A 22,385-nucleotide genomic window follows, 5' to 3' on the forward strand; every position below is an offset into this window, starting at 1 on the left:
CAACAATGGATGCCTCTCTAGATAACGATTAAATAATCTTGGCACACATTAAATATGAATTTCAAAAGAAAAAAATATGTATGAAGACTCCATACAAAACTACTTTGGAAAGTATCACTCCAGTGATTCTTCTGGTAAAATTCAGGTATGCTCTAAATCTCAGTTTTCATTGGGAACTTTCTTCATTGCATAGAGGATGCTTTATCATCTGTTTTATTATACCTAACAATGCAAGTGTTAAATGTTGGGAATACAGAAAGACAGACATAATGATTATGATAAGTTAACAAATAATTTTACTTCAAATATAATGAATATTTAAACTGGAATTGACTATTCACATGTTATGCTCATTGATTGTTGACATTATGTGTTGAAAAACAGAAATAAGTCAAAAGAATTACAAGACAGAAAGTCCAAAAGTCACAATTTATCAATTGATAATAAATTTGTTTGCTCTATAATAGAATAGAATGTTTCTAAAAATGTCGATTGAATTAGACTTTCTATAAAAAAAAATCTCTCCAAACCACATTGTGACCTCTTTTTTATATATGATTTAATTGGTTACATGTTTGTCTCTTTTGTTATATACTTTAATGTTATGCATGAAAAATATATTAACTGTATGCAAATTAGGAAAAATTGAAAGTTTTATGATAATAAAAAAAAAAAAATAATTATACTTGTTTTGATTGATTTGATTTTATCCAATATGTATATTAAAAGAAAAGCTAGTATTTTATTGTTCAAAAATTACAAATGGATTAGCCACAAGTTTTTCAACTTAGAAACGTCTTCTTCAAAAAGGAAACCTGTTCCAATAATTGATATGGCTTTTAAATATAATTTGCATCTTAAAGAAAATAATGGAGGAAAAGAAAGAAAACGAGAGAGACAATTGCTTCAACAGGATTATACTGTCATAATCAAAGTCACATTTCCTGTTTACACAAAGAATTGACTCAATTGAGTGTAATAAAATGCCTGAATCAGACTTAGCATATGTGAAATGATTTTATTATTAAATGATAACTTTACTATTCCCACCAAGTAAAACTAGATCAGGATACAATCTGTGTGAATTATATGGGTTTCTTAGAAATGATCTACATGTATACATGTATGAATTGTCTGTGATTCTTAGATATCGTCAGTATGTTATGTCTTTTTCAAAGATCTTGTCTGAATGTATTTTCCAATATTCAAACATAGTGTGTATGCTGTTTCTGTGGTTATTAGATACATTCCAAGCAATATGTAATGGTTTTAAATTATGATAAATGACCATAAATTTTTCATGTTACAGGATAATTTTTCTGAAATATAAATTTTATATCTCAAAAGTTAGAAGACTTGGATGCTGCAGATACCATATGTTAAGATTTTTTTCTCTGTTAAATGTCCATGTCCATGTCCATGTCCTCAACCTCATTTTAATGGTTCAGCATCTGCTTATATGTTTGTCATTTAAATTTAGTATATACTATGAATAATAGGATGGATAACTATATTTGGTATATTGATTCCTTGCTATGTGTACATTTCAGTTATACAGGGTTTTTTCTGACCTTTACCTCATTTTATGTTGAAAGTTGTGTGATTAGTTCCATTTCTAAAATACTGGAAGTAGTAGGTCAACTATATGTTGTATATGTAATGATTGAAAGGGGTACATACATGTATCAGTCTGGCAGGTTTCATCTAACCTTGGTCTAATTTTCATGATTCATGAATGTCGGTCAGAATTTATCTGAAATGTGAATTGTCTGTGATACTTGCAGTGAAACCTTAATCTATAAAACTCATAAAATCAATGGTTAGTTAAAGATGGACAATGTAAGACAAATGTACATAGACCATTAGTAAAATATAGATAATGAAATATTTAAGGCATGTACATAAGACAATTAGTTAACTTTAGATGTTAAAATATATAAGGCAAATGAGATTTCTAGAAACAGTCTGTAGGTACTGTCTGCAGTTCTTATATATAGTCTGTAAGTATTGTCTGTGGTTCTTTGATGTAATCTGTAAGTATTTTCTGTGGTTCTTAGGTACAGTCTGTACGTATAGTCTATGGTTCTTATATACAGTCTGTACATATTATCTGTGGTACTTAAATAGTCTGTTTTTATTGTCTGTGGTTCTTAGATACAGTCTGTAAGTATAGTCCATGGTTCTTAGATATAGTCTAAGCATTGTCTGTGGTTCTTGGATGTAGTCTGTAAGTATTGTCTGTGGTTCTTATGTACAGTCTGTAAGTCTATGGTTCTGAGATACAGTCTGTAAGTATAGTCTGGTTCTTAGATATAGTCTGTAAGTACTGTGCATGGTTCTGAGATATAGTCTGTAAGCATTGTCTTTGGTTCTCATATACATTCTGTAAGTATTGCCTGTGGTTCATAGATGTATACATAATGGTTCTTAAACACAGTTTATATGCATGATTGGAATATTTGCCACTGGATTTAAATCGTTTATTGAACGGACAGAGACTAGCGGTTGAATAACCTAACTATTGTATTCATCGATAATATGATCTCGTCCTGAACATGAATGAAATATTTGTCACTGGACGTAAAACAAACATGAGACAGAGTTATAAGATGGATATGTAGACCCTACAACGATAAAAAAAACCAATGAGACACAGTTATACAAAATACATAAACACTATAACAACGTTCACACATGATAGGTATGGACCCTATATAACGTTCATACACTGATGAGACAGAGTTATTCGATGGGTATGAACCCTATATAAAGTTCATACACTAATGATACAAAGTTTTTCGATGGGTATGGACCCTATATAACGTTCATACACTAATGAGACAGAGTTATTCGATGGGTATGAACCCTATATAACGTGCATACACTAATGAGACAGAGTTTTTCGATGGGTATGATCCCTATTTAACGTTCATACACTAATGAAACAAAGTTATGCGTTGGGTATGAACCCTATATAACGTGCACACACTATAGAGAAAGAGTTTTTCGATGGGTATGAACCCTATATAACGTGCACACACTAATGAGAAAGAGTTTTTCGATTGGTATGAACCCTATATAAAGTTCATACACTAATGATACAAAGTTTTTCGATGGGTATGGACCCTATATAACGTTCATACACTGGTGAGACAGAGTTTTTCGATGGGTATGAACCATATATAATGTTCAATCACTGATGAGACAGATTTTGTCGATGGGTATGAACCCTATTAAACGTTCATACACTAATGATACAAAGTTTTTCGATGGGTATGGACCCTATATAACGTTCATACACTGGTGAGACAGAGTTTTGCGATGGGTATGACCCCTATATAATGTTCAATCACTGATGAGACAGAGTTATTTGATGGGTATGAACCCTATATAACGGTCATACACTGATGAGACAGATTTTGTCGATGGGTATGAACCCTATAAAACGTTCATACACTAATGATACAAAGTTTTTCGATAGGTATGGACCCTATATAACGTTTATACACTAATAAGACAGAGTTTTTCGATGGGTATTGACCCGATATAACGTTCATACACTGATGAGACAGAGTTATTCGATGGGTATTGACCCTATATAACGTGCACACACTAATGAGACAGATTTTGTCGATGGGTATGAACCCTATATAACGTTCATATACTAATGATACAAAGTTTTTCGATGGGTATGGACCCTATATAACGTTCAAACACTGGTGAGACAGAGTTATTCGATGGGTATTGACCCTATATAACGTGCACACACTAATGAGACAGAGTTTTTCGATGGGTATGAACCCTATATAACGTCCATACACTAATGAAACAGAGTTATTCGATGGGTATGAACCCTATATAACGTGCACACACTATAGAGAAAGAGTTTTTCGATGGGTATGAACCCTATATAACGTGCACACACTAATGAGAAAGAGTTTTTCGATGGGTATGAACCCTATATAAAGTTCATACACTAATGATACAAAGTTTTGCGATGGGTATGACCCCTATATAATGTTCAATCACTGATGAGACAGAGTTTTTCGATGGGTATGAACCATATATAATGTTCATACACTGATATGACAGATTTTGTCGATGGAAACGGACCCGGCTATAAAACGTTCATACACTAATGATAGAAAGTTTTTCGATGGGTATGGACCCTATATAACGTTTATACACTAATAAGACAGAGTTTTTCGATGGGTATTGACCCGATATAACGTTCATTTACTAATAAGACAGAGTTTTTAGATGGGTATGAACCCTATACTAGTATAACGTTCATACACTGATGAGACAGAGGTATTCGATGGGTATGAACCATATATAACGTGCACACACTGATGAGACAGAGTTTTTCGATGGGTATGAACCCTATAAAACGTTCATACACTAATGATACAAAGTGTTTCGATGGGTATGGACCCTATATCATGTTTATACACTGACGAGACAGAGTTATTCGATGGGTATGAACCCTATATAACGTGCACACACTAATGAGACAGAGTTTTTCGATGGGAATGAACCTTATATAACGTTCATACACTATTGATACAGAGTTTTTCGATGGGTATGAACCCTATATAACGTTCATACACTATTGATACAGAGTTTTTCGATGGGAATGAACCCTATATAACGTTCATACACTATTGATACAGAGTTTTTCGATGGGTATGGACCCTATATAAAGTTCATACACTGATGAGACAGAGTTATTCGATGGGTATGAACCTATATAACGTTCATACATTGATGAGACAGAGTTATTCGATGGGTATGAACCCTATATAACGTTCATACACTAATGAGACAGAGTTATTCGATTGGTATGAACCTATATAACGTTCATACATTGATGAGACAGAGTTATTCGATGGGTATGAACCCTATATAACGTTCATGCATTAATGAGACAGAGTTATTACATGGGTATGGACCCTATATAACGTTTATACACTAATGAGACAGAATTTATTCGATGAGTATGGACCCTATATAACGTTCATTCACTTTTCGATGGTTATGGACCCTATAAAACGTTCATTCACCAATAAGACAAAGTTATCCGATGGGTATATACCCTATACAATGTGCATACACCAATGAAACATAATGAGCCGGTCGATGGGAATGAACCCTATATAACGTTCATACACTATTGATACAGAGTTTTTCGATGGGTATGAACCCTATATAACGTTCATACACTATTGATACAGAGTTTTTCGATGGGTATGAACCCTATATAACGTTCATACACTATTGATACAGAGTTTTTCGATGGGTATGGACCCTATATAACGTTCATACACTAAAGAGACAGAGTTTTTCGATGGGTATGAACCCTATATAACGTTCATGCATTAATGAGACAGAGTTATTCGATGGGTATGGACCCTATATAACGTTTATACACTAATGAGACAGAATTTATTCGATGAGTATGGACCCTATATAACGTTCATTCACTTTTCGATGGTTATGGACCCTATAAAACGTTCATTCACCAATAAGACAAAGTTATCCGATGGGTATATACCCTATACAATGTTCATACAGCAATGAAACATAATGAGCCGGTTGTTATATTCCTTAAACAACTGTCATACATCAATGAGACAGAGTAATTCGATGGATATTTACCCTATTTATGTTTATTCACCAATGAGACAAAGCTAGTCCATGGGTTTAAATCCTATACAACGGTAAAGCACCAATGGGACAGTTATTCGATGGGTCTAAAACTTCTACATTGTTCGTACACCAATGAGACAACGTTAGTCGATTTGTATATAGCATACACCAATGAAACATAATTATTTGGTGGATATATACCTTATACAACATGCATACACCAATTAAACAGAGTTATTCAATGGGTTGTCTTATTGTAAAAACGATTGTTCATTGCTGAAGGTCAGATTACCCATTATTGCTTAAATCCATGATCACTATTGGAGAGTTGTCTTATTGTAACGATTGTTTATTGTTGAAGGTCAGATTACCCTTAATTTCTTAAATCCATGATCACTATTGGAGAGTTGTCTTATTGTAACGATTGTTTATTGTTGAAGGTCAGATTACCCATAATTGCTTAAATCCATGATCACTGTTGGAGAGTTGTCTTATTGTAAAGATTGTCATTGTTGAAGGTCAGATTACCCATAATTGCGTAAATCAATGATAACTGTTTGAGAGTTGTCTTATTGTAACGATTTGTTTATTGTTAAAGGTCAAATTACCCTTAACGATAAAATCCATGATCACTGTTGGAGAGTTGTCTTATGTAACGATTGTTCATTGTTGAAGGTCAGATTACCCTTAATTTCTTAAATTCATGATCTCTGTTGGAGAGTTTTCTTATTGTAACGATTGTTTATTGTTGAAGGTCAGATTACCAATAGTTGCTTAAATTCATGATCACTGTTGGATGGTTGTCTTATTGTAACATTTGTTTATTGTTGAAGGTCAGATTACCCATAATTGCTTAAATGCATGATTTGTTGGAGAGTTGTTTCTTTGTAACCATTGTTCAGTTTTGAAGGTCAGATTATCAATACTTGCTTAAATCCACGATCTCTGTTTGATCAAGGTCATTTACAACAAACAATAGTTCCACACACCAGATCTGAAAGTTGATAACATCTGAGAAACTGAATTGCTGGCTAGTATGAAAATTAATCATTGACCAATAAAACCATAAAAAAAGAGGTCAATGTCAGGTAAACCATAATGTACAGCCTGCCTGTAATGGAATAATCATTCCATACATCAAATACTGTTGACTTGCTGCTTACAACGTCCCAGAAAAAAATATGTGGTCAAGTTCATGTAGCTATCAGACTGATTTGTAATCATTTAATACACCAACTTAATATGATACACAGACAAAAAGTGTGCAAACCTATAGTCCCCTTTGACTGTCTAACTAAGAGCCTAATAACTTGCATATAATTCTGGGTTCAAAGTAGTAATAATATTTTTTGGTACAAACTTTATTTCATTCAATGTCATTTCAAACAACATGAGTCACAAACATTACAAATAATAAATCATTCAGTTAATGTTCTTATTGCATCTATGATAAAAAGCAAAGAAAGTTTGTGAGGGCTTTTCCATTGAACTGAGAGTAGGTAGGGACTATCAAAATATCCCTACAATTAAGAACAATATTTTAGATAATTCTACATTATGATAAAAGAGGGACGAAAGACACCAAAGGGACAGTCAAACTCGTAAATCTAAAACAAACTGACAACGCCATGGCTAAAAATGAAAAAGACAAACAGAAAAACAATAGTACACATGACACAACATAGAAAACTAAAGAATGAACAACACGAACCCCACCAAAAACTAGGGGTGATCTCAGGTGCTCCGGAAGGGTAAGCAGATAAAAGATGCAAACTGAACTAGTGAAAATGCGAGCTACTGCTCACTGATGATATCCCCGCCACAAGTGGATAATATTAATAGTGTTAAAATATGCAAGTGTTTGGTAAACAGGAAGTTGTCGAGTGATGAATCTGAAAACGCATCACACGGTATAGCTGACTTAAATAAATCCTGAAACCAAATTTCAGAAATCCTTGTATTGTAATTCTTGAGAAAAATGTGACGAAAATTTTCAACTTGGCTATCATGTGTAAAATCATACAAGTGTTTGGTAAACAGGAAGTTGTCAAGTGATCAATATGAAAACGCATCACACAGTATAGCTGACTTAGATAAACACTGAAACCAAATTTCAGAAATCCTTGTATTGTAGTTCCTGAGAAAAATGTGACGAAAATTTTCAACTTGGCTATCATGTGTCAAATCATACAAGTGTTCGGTAAACAGGAAATTGTCAAGTGATCAATCTGAAAACGCATCACACGGTATAGCTGACTTATATAAACCCTGAAATTAAATTTCAGAAATCCTTGTATTGTAGTTCCTGAGAAAAATGCGACGAAAAATATTCATGGGACAGAAGGACGGACGGACTGACGGACTGACAGACAGAGGTAAAACAGTATACCCCCCTTTTTTTTAAACGGAAAGCAGGGGTATAATTAAGACCCATGACCCAAGTTCAATAATTTAACTTCCCTCCCTGATACATTTTAATGGAATAACCCTCACAGAGAATATACAGCTAAAAAAAAAAAAAAAAAACATTTCATACGTGTGATATTGTTACGAAGACATACATTGAAATGTTTTACTTAAATATATGTAATTAATGTAAACACATGAATATTAAGTAAGTCAAGAGTATGGATAGTCATAGGAATGCACATAATAAGCGATACATTATTTTTTTTCTTCAATAAAAATGATATATAGTCAACATTATCATTAACACAATTTATGATGGAGTATGTGCTGTATAGATGTCTTATTTAGAATTTGAAATTTGTATGAAATGTTCTCAGACTTCAAAATAAATAATTATCACAAATGACAAAATCTTTTGAATCCCACAGAATAAAAAAAATTAGATTTGTTTTAGACTAATTAAAAAATTGGCAAACATGAATGTGTCCATTAAGTACAAGGATGCCCCACTCACACTATTATTTTATGTTCAGTGGACAGTGAAATGGGATCAAAAATCTAATTTGGCATTAAAGTTAGAAAGATAATATCATAGGGAATATGTGTTCTAAGTTGATTTCACTTCAACTTTATCAAAAAATACCTTGACCAAAAACTTTAACCTGGAGAGGGACAGACGGACAAAGGGGCGGATGAATGGACACATAGACCAGAAAACACAATGCCTATTGTAGTTGGGGCATAAACAATATCTAATGTGGTTAGATATTTGTTATTAAAGCTTCCTCTTATGAATAAATTTTACAAGATATATTTGTTTGTATAGCAGAGATAACAATGACTGCCAAAATTTAATGGTCATATACAAAAGAAATATTAAGTGCATTTCAAATATTAAATTCTTGCATATCTGTATTTTTCCTCTATCAATTTTCTTCTTAAATGACCTGAAAATAAAATCATTGTTTCATGGCTATTATAACATTTTTAATAAATAAAATGCAAAACAACCTGTTAGTGCTAAAATTGAGTTTTTCAATTTGAATTATCAATCTATTTTAAGGTCAGTGCTAAAATTGAGTTTTCAATTTGAATTATCAATCTAATTTAAGGTCAAGGAACAGTAAATGGACTATTATACCACTGTCCCAGATTAGGGGAGGGTTTGAATTCTGCTAACATGTTTAACCCCTCCACATTCTCTTTGTAGTTGCCTGTCCCAAGTCAGGTGCCTGTAATTCAGTGGTTGTCATTTGTTTATGTGTTACATACCGGTATTTGTTTTTTGTTCCGTGACCTTATTTATATTTGTTTTGCAAAATCAAAACTGAAATTTATGTATCAACGTCATATAGTTTTAAAAAAAAAATCTATGGAGAAGAATTAGAGATTTGATGAATTTTAAGACAGATTTTGGATGATTTTTGCCGATTTTAAGGGCTTTCTATACAAATGTTCACTCATATTGAAAGATTTCAATCAGTAAATATTTCAAATGATAAATGAGATAAATGCATAACTTTTTCGGTTTCCACTAGAGCCAGAGTTCTATATATGCAAAATTTGACTGAAATCTGTGACATAGCCCATTTAATGTAACTTGACTTTAATAAAGATTTTTTCACATCTCCCCTCTGACTATAGAATCCATCTGCCATAGAAAGTTAAATTTGCCAAAACTGATCTATGAAGAGTATACAAAAATAATGTTACCTACAGATAGTAAAATGTAAAATTGAAAATGGGGATTTTTTTTAAAGAAACAACAACCTGACCAAAGAGCAGAAAGCAGCCAAAGGCCACCAATGGATCTTCAATACAACAAGAAAATCCCACAACCTGAAGCGTGCTCTTAATAGCTGTTTCTTAAACAAAAATATTTACTAGTTGAGTGATAATGGACGTCATACTTAACTTAACATTTGTTTTCGTTCCAATAATGAAATTTCATGTCATATCCAGAATAAACAGGTAGGCATTTCAATGTGTGGTTTATCATTAACATCTACATCATTAGGTCTCTGGTGGAGAATTGTCTCATTGGCAAACTTAACACCACATCTTTTCTTTTTGATACGTTTGTCTGTACCATACACATAGAACAAGGGTAAAACCTGGATTGGAGTAATATAGATTCTATCACAGGGTTTTTTGTGTTTTAATATCAACTTGAAATAGATTTTTTTTTATATAAAAACATAAAGGGCTGCTCTAGAAAATACTCTGTCCCGTCCCCCAAGAAAACATATAAAGGCTGTTCCAGAAAATATTATGCCCCCTTCAGGGAAGGTTATTAAAAAAAATTATGTATTTAAGAAAAAAAATATGTGGGTGGTTGTATTATGCATTATACTTTCATATCAAAATAAAACTTTAATATGTATGATATCATTGTATTACAATTTCAGGATATATGTGATAATTAAAATGTTATGCTAAGCCTTCAACAAAATTAAAAACAAAGGTCAAATGTTAAAAATAGTGTTGTCTCGTACAAGACTTAGAATATATTTGTCAAAGTAGGAATTTAAAAATCTGTAAAATTTCAAAAATATTTTTTGATTGCTGTAGTTTTTAATTTATTTTGTGAAGAAGAATATTGTCAAGGTTAGAAACTTGCTTTTAAAAGGGATAACAGATATTATATGTGATGCACCAAAAACCCACCGGATGACAAGCTTGATTGTTTGTTGCTTTACGCCGTATTAGCACAGAAAGGCTATATCGCGGTGACCAGATGACAAGATATTTTTTACTTTGTTTGATATTTAGTTTCATGGTGTCCTTATACTTATGAAATGAACAAAGAAACTAAAAAAATGTGTAAGGGTTCCGTGGAACCCAGTGTTTCGCCTACTTTTGCTGTAACTCCCAGGCTCAACAAAAATGAGAAAAAAAAATATTCCTCTTGATACTATCTTTTGATTGTAAGAAGCTATTGTCCAAGTTTGGTAAAAATTTCAGGATAGTTTATGAATCGAATAAATGTTTTAACCAGATGCTTCGCAGGGCGTAGCTTTATACGACCGCAGAGGTTGAACCCTGAACGGTTGGGGCAAGCATGGACACAACATTCAAGCTGGATTCAGCTCTAAATTTGGATTGTGATTAAATAGTTGACACAGCATAGGTTTCTGACACAGAATGAATGTGTTCTAATGAACTTAAATTTTTTGTTAGCAATTCACTATGCTGTTCAATATTAATCCTCTCAAAAAAATGTTTGAAGAAATTTTCTTTTTATTTATGAAATTTCAAATGAGAAAAATTGAACCCAATTTTGTAATCACATCCCCCTTTCCCTTATTCCAAAACTAATCTCAATTAAAATATTCTAATGGAGTTTGCAACAATAACTACTCATTTAAATACATCATAAAATAAACTGTAAATAAAATGTAAAAAAACTGCTTGTTATCACTGAATGGTAAAGATTATTTAAATTTATCAGTTGGTAGTAAAAAGTGAATATACATTGTATATTGTATATAACAAAGATTTAAGTTGATTCTGGACAAAGAAAGATAACTCCAATTAAAAAAAAATCTTGCAATAAGATATTTCTTGCTTACTTTTTTGGACAAAGAAAGATAACTCTAATTAAAAAAAAATTTGCTATTTCACAATATTGTGAAATAAGATATTTCTTGCCATTGCACAATACTGTGCAATTGAAAAGACTTGCTATTCCACAATACTTAATATAATAATTTTAGATCCTGATTTGGACCAACTTAAAAACTGGGCCCATAATCAAAAATCTAAGTACATGTTTAGATTCAGCATATGAAAGAGGCCCAAGAATTTAATTTTTGTTAAAATCAAACTTAGTTTAATTTTGGACTCTTTGGACCTTAATGTAGGCCAATTTGAAAACGGGACCAAAAATGAAGAATCTACATACACAGTTAGATTAGGCATATCAAAGAACCCTATTTATTCAATTCTTGATGAAATCAAACAAAGTTTAATTTTGGACCCTTTGGGCCCCTTTATCCTAAACTGTTGGGACCAAAACTCCCAAAATCAATACCAACTATCCTTTTATGGTCATTAACCTTGTGTTTAAATTTCATAGATTTCTATTGAATTATACTAACGTTATGGTGTGAAAACCAAGAAAAATGCTTATTTGGGTCCTTTTTTGGCCCCTAATTCCTAAACTGTTGGGACCTAAACTCCCAAAATCAGTACCAATCTTCCTTTTGTGGTCATAAACATTATGTTTAAATTTCATTGATTTCTATTTACTTAAACTAAAGTTATTGTGCGAAAACCCAGAATAATGCTTATTTGGGCCCTTTTTTGGCCCCTAATTCCTAAACTGTTGAAACCAAAACTCCCAAAATCAATCCCAACCTTTCTTTTGTGGTCATCAACCTTGTGTCAAAATTTCATAGATTTCTATTAACTTAAACTAAAGTTATAGTGCGAAAACCAAGAAAATGCTTATTTTGGCCCTTTTTGGCCCCTTATTCCTAAAATGTTGGGACCAAAACTCCCAAAATCAATACCAACCTTCCTTTTATGGTCATAAACCTTGTGTTAAAATTTCATAGATTTCTATTCACTTTTTCTAAAGTTAGAGTGCGAAAACTGAAAGTATTCGGACGACGACGACGACGACGACGACGACGCCGCCAACGTGATAGCAATATACGACGAAATTTTTTTCAAAATTTGCGGTCGTATAAAAACTGTAACTGCAGACTGTATGTAATGTTAACTGGAAGAAAAACTAAGTCCATTTATAAGTAAAATACAGATACACTGGTACAAACCCAGGATAGTTAAAGAAAGTTATTAAAATTTCAAAAACTTTAACCACAGAGTGAATGTAATGTTTCCCCGCAGAAAAACTAAGTCCATTTATAGGTAAAAAACAGAATAAATGGAATTTTATTTTTGCAAACCATTTATAAATAAAATACAGAAAAAATAGAATTTTAATTTTACTAAATTTCTTTATGGATACTATCTTATGATCATAAACAAGCTTCTGTCCAAGTTTGGTAGAAATCCAGTATAGTTTAAGAATGAAAATTTAATAACTTTCTTAAACCACAGAGTGAATTTTTGTGGACGCCGCCGCCGACGCTTGAAAGTAGGATCGCTTAGTCTTGCATTTTGGACTAAAGTCGAAGGCTCAACAAAAATGTGAGGTTGTCAGGTGTAGGACCTGTCTTGCATAAGTTAGTGATTCACATAAACACATACCTAATTCTGTCCCAAACAAAGAGAAACATTTAATACAGTTTCAAGTTTCATAAATTTTGACACCAGAAACTAGACCATTTTTCATATTTAAATTTTCATTACATCTATACAGGTGTCATATGTGGAGCAGGATCTGCCTACCCTTCTAGATCACCTCCTTTTTTTAATAGGGTCAGCTTTAGTGTTACATGTTTTATGCAATATTGGTTGTCTGTTGGTCTTTTAAATTTTTCTTTGGTACCTTTCGCTTCTCTTCTATTATAGCTTTTATTATAATATAAAGGGGGCTCGCAGGTCTGAATCAATTTTTTTTTTAAATATAGGATTTCGCTATTCTTTTCTATAAATAAACTTTATCCTAATCTTAAAAGAAAATTTAAATAAAAATATGGGGTTCCCGTTTATTTAAGCTCATAATCTGCATTTGAAAGAAGCATGTATTTCTGTTAAGGTACTTTTTTTCTGTTGAACTAATAGGAGAAAAAAAGGTAAAATCAAAAGAAAAAAAGAAAGAAATAACAGAAATCGCTTAAATTTTTCAATAGTTTAGTATAAGTACAGTTCATTTGAAAACAATAATAAAAAATAAAGGTCACCGATGAGTTAAAAGTTATTTCATTTTTTTTTTTTTAAATGACATTTTTTTACCAAGGGGAGATAATTTGGAGCATTTTCAATGATATAAACATTTTAAAAGTCATCTGGGGCCAAAACAAATTGGTTTTTTTTGGTTGATTTTTGTACAATATCATAAAGTAACACTAAAAGTGTAATAAATAAAATTTGAAATGAAAAAAAAATGTTTCAATGTTTGCTGATGTATTTGTACCCTCAAGCCTCCTTAAAAGGAAAATGCAATAAAAACCCCAAAACAAATGGTTAAAATCAATCTTTAAGTGAAATGTCTCCTAAATATTACTGCAGTTTTTAAAATTTCTCTACCATTTTTAAGACAATAAACATAACCTGAATTTGCCCTTCTGTTCTATTTTTAACCATGCATGGCAACTATGATGGTTGGCATGCCAGGTCCTTGGACAAGATATCCGAATGATGATTGTATACCAGTTTGGTTATATTTAGCTCAGTAGTTTCAGATTAGATTTTTGTAAAAGTAACCAGACAATTACGACAGACTTCAAGTGATGAGAAAAGCTCACTTGACCCTTTGGGTCAGATGAGCTTAACTGAAATGATTCATCTATCAGCCAACACATATAGACAATGAAAACATTTGTATGAATTTAACACTTATTATAGATATTACCATATGGAGAAAATCCAAGCAACACTGACAGTCTTTAATGCATGTTTTGCTTGTCTAAATTACTATAACCATTCACCTAAAAATAACAAAGAAACAATAACATGATAGCAAATTAATTAAAGTTGATAAATAAAGAGAAAAATAAAAAGTAATAAATGTGGATTTCTTGAATTAAATAAGTCAGTTTCCAATGGGAAACTCTATGCAAGAATGTAAGCCATTACTTTTTCTAATTTAGTCTTTTACTACTCATGGTTGAAGGCATTACTTATTGTCCCTTCTACCCAAATCAATTGTGACTAGTTGTCACATTGGTATTCATGCCACATCTCTATCTTTTCAAACCTCTTTAGAAGTTCCTGTACATGTATAAAGTCTGTATCATATGAAAAAAAACCAAATATGAGTACAAATGTATATGTTGATCATATGTTGTTTTCGGAGCCCAGAAATTTAGAAATGATCCGGCAGGTAAACTTATTGATCCTTTAAATAAACTCATTTAAACAATTACCAAATCAAAACTGTAATTAGGTCTTTGAATTTTGTTTTTATTGGAAATAATATTGATTTGTTATTATTTAATGAAAATCGAACTATAGTTATATACCTAATAATAAATACAGATTTATGGATCTTACAATCTGTCAATACCTGTATCTTGGCATTGCACAAGTTTTTGTTTTTCTCTGTTTATGACACCTGTTCACTAAATCCATTAGATGGTGCATGTGTATTGATTGACAAATCAGTCTAAGATGCATGATTCTTTTTATAAGTTGTTATTGGCTTTGAACTAACTAGCTGTCAGTAGCTGTAAACATTTGTTTTTCACTCATTTTTTTGTACATTAATTAGGCAGGTTTTTTTCTATTTTTTTGTTGGGATGTACAAGTACCCATCCATGTCAACTTTCTGTTTCTTGATAGATGTATTTCTATTTGTATCCATGAGCTGAGTTAATTTTTTTTCAACTGTGTTATTATGTTGTATTGTTTAACCACTTTTCCAGGTTAGGGGAAGGGTTAGTGCCTTCAAACTAGTTTAACCCTTCACAATCAAATGTGCCTGTCACATGTCAGGAACCTGTAGTGGATTTTTGCTGCTGTGACTGTGTTACATATATTTTTTTACATAAATTAAGCCATTATTTTTCTCGTTTGAATTGTTTTACATTTTTTGTTTTGAGGATTTTTATAGCTGCCTATGTGGTGTTGGTTTTGTTCTTTGTTGAAGGCTTACGGTGACATATAGTTGTTAATTCTGTGTCATTTTAAGCCTGTCAAAGTTTTAAAAGTTTTGCTTAATATCTTTATTTCAAATTATTTAAATAATTTCTGTACAGTTGTAAGACATAAAATGTCCTGTGAAAAAGTGTCCATGTGGACAATTTTTCATAGATTTTTGGTATTTAATAATGTCCATTGCCATGAAATATTGTCCCTCAAGTGGACAGATTTTTACTGCAAAAGTTATGAAATAGTGTCCACCTACAGGACAAGTTGTCATAGAAGTGGCTATTAAATTGTGACCTCCAAGGGAAGTAATACAAAGGTCATTAACAAGTTTTATTACACTTGAATATTAATAAAAATCCAAAGGATTGATTGACATTGATTAATATACAAATGTTAACAAAAAAATAAGGATGGAAGTGAATAGAGAGAACTTAAAGTTTTAAGAAATACCAAGCTAACGATAATGACAATGAAAGAAGAACAAAAAGGAAGAAGAGTGTAAAGTATAACATCAAATGTGAAGAACTTTACTATATTTATTATGAGAAGAAGGCAATAGAAATTATAGAATTTTGGTATTAAACACTGTCCATTGCCATGGAATGCTGTCCCCTAAGTATACAGCATTTTTCAGCAACAAAGATAATTATGAGTGCCAATGAGACAACTCTCTGTTAAGGTTACAATGTATTAAAGTTCGCAATTATTGGTTAAAAAATGTCTAGTAATAACAAGGCAATAGACATCATTTAATATTTTGATCATACCAAAAAAATGTCCTGATGGACATAATGTTCTGAAAATAGTGTCCACCTGTACAAAATTATAGTATTAAATAATGTCCATGTTCATAGCATTTTTCATTCATGAGGACATATTTTCATAGGAAATTGTGTCCAGGACACATTTAAATAAGTAAATTTTGTCCATGTATTTACTATGAAATAAAGTCCTGTGGACATCATTTCATGGGAGACAATATTAAATCCTACACAGTATGTGGTTTACCATAAAACATCGTCTCATATGTGAATTGTTGGTGTTCTATTGTTATTCTTTGTCAATTTGTCTGTGAATTGGTCATACAGTGTCATACAGTATTGCTGCCAGATGGGACAGTATCTTGCTCTTTACTTCATCAAAAACTTTAAGGGCATCTGTACCTAAAAAATAAACATTTTCATGTATGTGAATAGTTATCTAACTTTCAATAGTTTAGAGGGATTTTTTACCCAAATCATTACAATATTATCTTTGAAAAAAGCAATATTAGTACACAATGTACTACTGGAATTTATTCAAGAAATAAATAAGAAACAGTCAGAAACAATCTGTCAACACCTTATGGTGTTTATACATATATCTCAACTTGTTCGATGTGCTCCTGTATACTAGTACATGTACATGTATTGTAACAATACATTTGATTTTAATGAAAGAAATTTTAATCTCTGAATTACTGAAAATTGTTACACCAAAGTTCTTGATATCACAAACAAGTCAAAACATTTACAAAATGTTATCATTGAACAAGGACATCATTCTTAATTAAAGATCAACATGTAGACATCTTATACTTTCAGGTATTTCACATCCGATATTTTATGGCAATATTCTGTACCAAGCAATGAACTTGAACAAGGAGGATCTGAATTAAGGTCATTTCCTGTAAATTTGGAAGCAAGCTGGAGTCCAGATGTAGGTTTTGTATCCTGTTTAATTATTTCTGATGACCTGAACACCTTTCTTTAATTTCCTTTTACCTCTTTCATATGTAACATGGGCATAATGTCTGCCTCTTTTCCTAACCAAAGGCATTTTATCTAAAAATAAAAAAAAACAGACATGAATTCATCATACTTTACAGACAGGACTTCCTCAGTAGGGAAAAAAGCTATTGAAAATGACATGTTGCAATATTTTTTTTTGCAGTTCTGGGTCTAGATAATTTAAGTTTAGCGCATCTTGAATTAATTAGCCCACAGTGTCACAGTCACATCGAACATTTATAAAGATAAAACATGGTCCATTGAATTGGAAAAGTGCAAATTAAAAGCTGATGCTTATAAAACACTACTTAAATGACAGATTCTAATGAATATATAAGGGGCAATAGCCTAAATTTCTGTTACCCTGATGATAATTTCAGGGCAGGTAGACCTAAACCTAACTCCTTCTCTCATTTGCTCTAAATGCTTTAGTTTTTGAAATAAATAATTATTCTGATTTGCTCTAAATGCTTTAGTTTTTGAAATAACTAATTATTCAGCCAAAAACTGCATTCTACCCTATATTCTATTTTTAGCCAAGGTGGTCATGTTTTTCGGGAAAACAGAAAATAAAACATAAACTTTATTGGAGATACCCTAATTATAATTCACCTCAAGTTTGGTTGAAATTTGGTATTAATATTGATTTTGTTATCAGTAAACTAAAAGCAAACTAACATTTTTGTTATATACATACACACATTCATGGATTTTACAATCTGTTAATTGATACCCGTATCTTGGCATTGCACAAGGTCATGTTTTTCTCTGACTGTTTATGATGTCTTTACACTAAATCCATTTGATGTTGATGTTTTAGATGCATAATTTTTTTTATTATAGCGAACCAAATGAAAGTTTTCCAGAGTGGTCTGCTCTTTACCAAGGTATTTAAACTTTTGCAAGTTTACCTGTCCCATTGAATCAATACAATAGGTTTTAAAATTGTTCTCTGTGTAGTTTATTCACTTGGACATTTAAATTTCTTCTAGGAGAAATCTATCACTCATTGATTAATTTGCCTGACCAAAAAAATATCTTCTTTGTTGATTGAAATACATGTATAAACTCACCTAAACTGCATGTGATACAATATTTATTCAGTATCAATAATATATTTTCCATCTGTTCAATATAACTTTATAATATAATATAAATTAAGCACTGATTTAATTATAAAAAGTTTATTCTTGATTTTTTTTAAGTACTGCATGCTATTATGTTTCAAAGAATCTGCATGTTTTTCATGGTTCTTCAGTTATAAAGAATACATTTATGAAGACCTTTATTTAAACATTATCATTTTAAGTTTTTATTTGTGAACAGACTATAAAAAATAGCAAATTTTAATAGGTAAAATGTTGAAAATTGATCATCAGAAATCAACTTTTAATTTTTAAATCAGTGTTTATATCAGACAAATTGAAAATGTCTTATTGATTGAATAAATACAACATCACATGCAGTTTAATAATTACTTATTTGTACATGTATTTCCATCATTGACAGTTCAATTTTTTGTTCAGGTAAATTAATCAGTGAGTGATAGATTTCTCTTGCAAGAAATTTAAAGGTCCCATTGAATAAACTAAACAGAGAACAATACCTGTTGTATTTGTTTAATGGGACAATAGAACTTACAAAAGTTTAAATCGACAGGTAACTTGCAGGTGAATCTGTGGAAAACTATGATAGGCTTCGCAATAAGTGTTATTGGCTTTGAACTAGCTGTCAGTAACTGAGAGTACTCACAGATCTGTACTAATGGTCTTTTTGTTGTTTGGATGTATAAGTGCCCAGCCACTTTCACTCTGTTTTTGTTAGATATACTTCTATTTGTATCCATCTGATGAGTTTTTAAAGCCTTTTTCAACTGATTTTTATAGTTCGTTTCAATGTTGTACTATTGCACCACTGTTCCATGTTAGAGAGGGTTGGGATCCGGCTAACATGTTTAACACTGTCACATTATGTATGTATGTGCCTTTCCCAAGTCAGGAGCCTGCAATTCAGTAGCTGTTGTTTGTTGCTGTGTTACATATTTATTATATGTTCATTTACTTGTAAATTAATTAGGCCGTTAGTTTTCTCGTGTGAATTGTTTTACATTTGACATTTCTGGGCCTTTTATAGCTGACTATATACTAGCGTTTATTATCACTGAACTAGTATATATTTGTTTAGGGGCCAGCTGAAGGACGAATCCAGGTGTGGGGATTTCTCGCTACATTGAAGACCTGTTGGTTATCTTCTGCTGTTGTTTTTTTTTTATGGTCGGGTTGTTGTCTCTTTGACACATTCCCCATTTCCATTCTCAATTTTATGTAGTATTGGGTTTGCTCAATGTTGAAGGCTGTACAGTGACCTATAGTTGTTTATTTCTGTGTCATTTGATCTTTTGAGAAGAGCTGTCACATTGGAAATTATACCACATCTTCTATTTTATATTATGATGAACAAATTGTGCAAAATTGTCTTTAAAGGGTAATAACTCCTTAAAGTGGTCAATTGAAAGTTTTGGTCTTTTAACTTTGCTGAACATATTTGCTGTTTACAGTCTTTATCTACATTAATAATAATCTAGAAAATAACCAAAAACAGCAATTTTTCCCAAATTTACTTTATAAATGTAGTGGCAGCAACACAAAAATGGGTTGTTCCATTCATCTGAAAATTTCAGGGTTGATAAATCTTATTTGCTCTTAATGCTTCAGTTTTTATAAGTATAAGACAAAAACTGCATTTTTACCTATGTTCTATTTAATTTTTAGCCATGGTGGCCATAGTTTTTTTTACGAAACACAAAATAAAACAATAAGGATCATTTTGAATAAGTTTGCCTGCAACTTGTTCAGTAGTTTCAGGGAAGAACATTTTTCAAAGCTCAAAAACATAATAAACAAATTGTTTAAAATTGCCTTTAAAGGCCAATAACTCCTTAAGGGATATATTTGGTCATTTATACATAATTGACTTATTTGTAGATCTTACTTTGCTGAACATTTTTTCTGTGCACAATCGTTATCTATAATAATAGTCAAGAAAATAACCAACAATTGCAAATGTTCCCTAAAATCTAATACATTGTACTAATATATTGGCAGCAACCCAACAATCAGTTGACAGGTTTGTCTGAAAATTACAGGGCTGATACATAGATGTAAAGCTAATCAAAAATTTTAGGCCATGACAGATTTGCTCTTAATGCCTTAGTTTTCAGATATAATCCAAAATCTACACATGTTTAACCCCGCCACATTATTAATGTATTTGTCTGTCCCAAGTCAGGAGCCTGTAATTCAGTGGTTGTCGTTTGTTTATGTTTTACATATTTGTTTTTTTCTTTCATTTTTTAACATAAATAAGGCCTTTTGTTTTCTCTTTTGAATTATTTTACATTGTCTTATCAGGGCCTTTTATAGCTGACTATGCGGTATGGGCTTTGTTCATTGTTGAAGGCCATTCGGTGACCTATAGTTGTTAATTTCTGTGTCATTTTGGTCTTTCGTGGATAGTTGTCTCATTGGCAATCATACCACATCTTCTTATTATATTGTACAGTGATTTCCACTGAGAATAGGCGGAGACAATGTGACCTGATTGCCTGCGGACTAGTCCAAATAATTATAACGTCTTGAAAGGCTATTATAATTTTTTCTTTGACGCCTTACTTCACTACCCACGGACTATATATATAACACAGCTTGCAGACTTCCTCTAGTAATGGACTTCTGGTATCATATATTCAGGTGTGTAGCCTAAATTACCCTTATCAATAATACAATCTTAAAAGATATCATGAATATACATATGTACCAGTGGTGGATCCAGAGGTTGGAATCTCCCCCCCCCCCCCCCCCTTTTTTGATGATCAATGCATTTGAATGGGGGACGTATATTTGTACAATGCTTAAAATTGGTTAATTGATAACCCCAAACTTCCTTCAACAACATGCATGACAGCTGACAGATCCAATGCCATAAGTCATGTACAATAAAACAATATCATATCTCTCTACAATCGGAAGTTTAAGAGTACACCATTTGTAAAGGGTATCAGTAACGAGAATCAGTACCAATTTTCGAAGGGCAGCGAGCTCTCACATATAAGGGACTATTAGCCTATTGGTCCACAAAAAAAAATACACAGAACGCAAGAATTTGTATAGTTAGTAACTATATAAATCCTTGCACGTTGCTCGAGCTTTTTACCGATTTCACGAAACTATATCCCCACTAATGGCACTATGCAGACTAAGCAATCTCGATCATCAAGATGTTATTGTCGACTGAATTCTAATTTATAGTATAATTTATATAATATATAACTGTATTCACTATTTATCTGTTTTTTTCCTGTCAATATACTGTCATTACTGGTCTTCGTGATAATGGCGACAGGCTTGCTCAGCTTCCCTTATAAAACCATATAAAAGTTAAAACGAATGCGGTAACGTCATGACACCGACCGTGCAAGGGCTGTATAGCCAGTCAAGGTCGTTAAAAACTTCCATTTGTAACGTCTTACAGTTATGCTGGGGAAGTACGGATTATGACACTTATTATTGCTTCTATAAGACATTTGTTAGACCGTATGGTCCCACGGTCTTAATTTGTTAGTTATATAAGAAGGCTAAAAAACCTAATAAATTTCTTATATTATAAGCTAAAAGGTATAGGATTGGGTGATTTAAAGACAATATATATATTTAAATCGAGGTTGTGACCTTTGTAAAATATTGTGAAATTTGCAAATATTTGTTTTACACTTTCTGTCTAATCTCTTTATTTGCTTTATTTAGTCAGTGCATGGTAGATTTGAAATAATGATTTACG

General features: G+C 31.9%; 1 long non-coding RNA gene across 3 annotated transcripts; it reads right to left on the reverse strand.

Annotated features, from left to right (window-relative positions):
* Positions 1 to 8,792: 8,792 nt before the first annotated feature.
* Positions 8,793 to 21,985, reverse strand: LOC134723686 (uncharacterized). 3 transcript variants are annotated; one of them, XR_010108150.1, is made up of 5 exons: positions 21,888 to 21,985; positions 17,544 to 17,603; positions 16,789 to 16,943; positions 14,543 to 14,618; positions 8,793 to 9,005 (listed from the first exon to the last, which is right to left on the reverse strand). It is a non-coding gene; the product is annotated as an uncharacterized LOC134723686 (long non-coding RNA). The 3 variants fall into 3 exon arrangements; XR_010108152.1 differs by lacking the exon at positions 8,793 to 9,005 and adding an exon at positions 9,012 to 9,709; XR_010108151.1 differs by lacking the exon at positions 8,793 to 9,005 and adding an exon at positions 9,941 to 10,172.
* Between the last annotated feature and the right edge of the window lie 400 nt (positions 21,986 to 22,385).

The sequence above is a fragment of the Mytilus trossulus genome, chromosome 6 (genome assembly GCF_036588685.1).
Source record: "Mytilus trossulus isolate FHL-02 chromosome 6, PNRI_Mtr1.1.1.hap1, whole genome shotgun sequence".
Lineage (NCBI taxonomy): Eukaryota > Metazoa > Mollusca > Bivalvia > Mytilida > Mytilidae > Mytilus > Mytilus trossulus.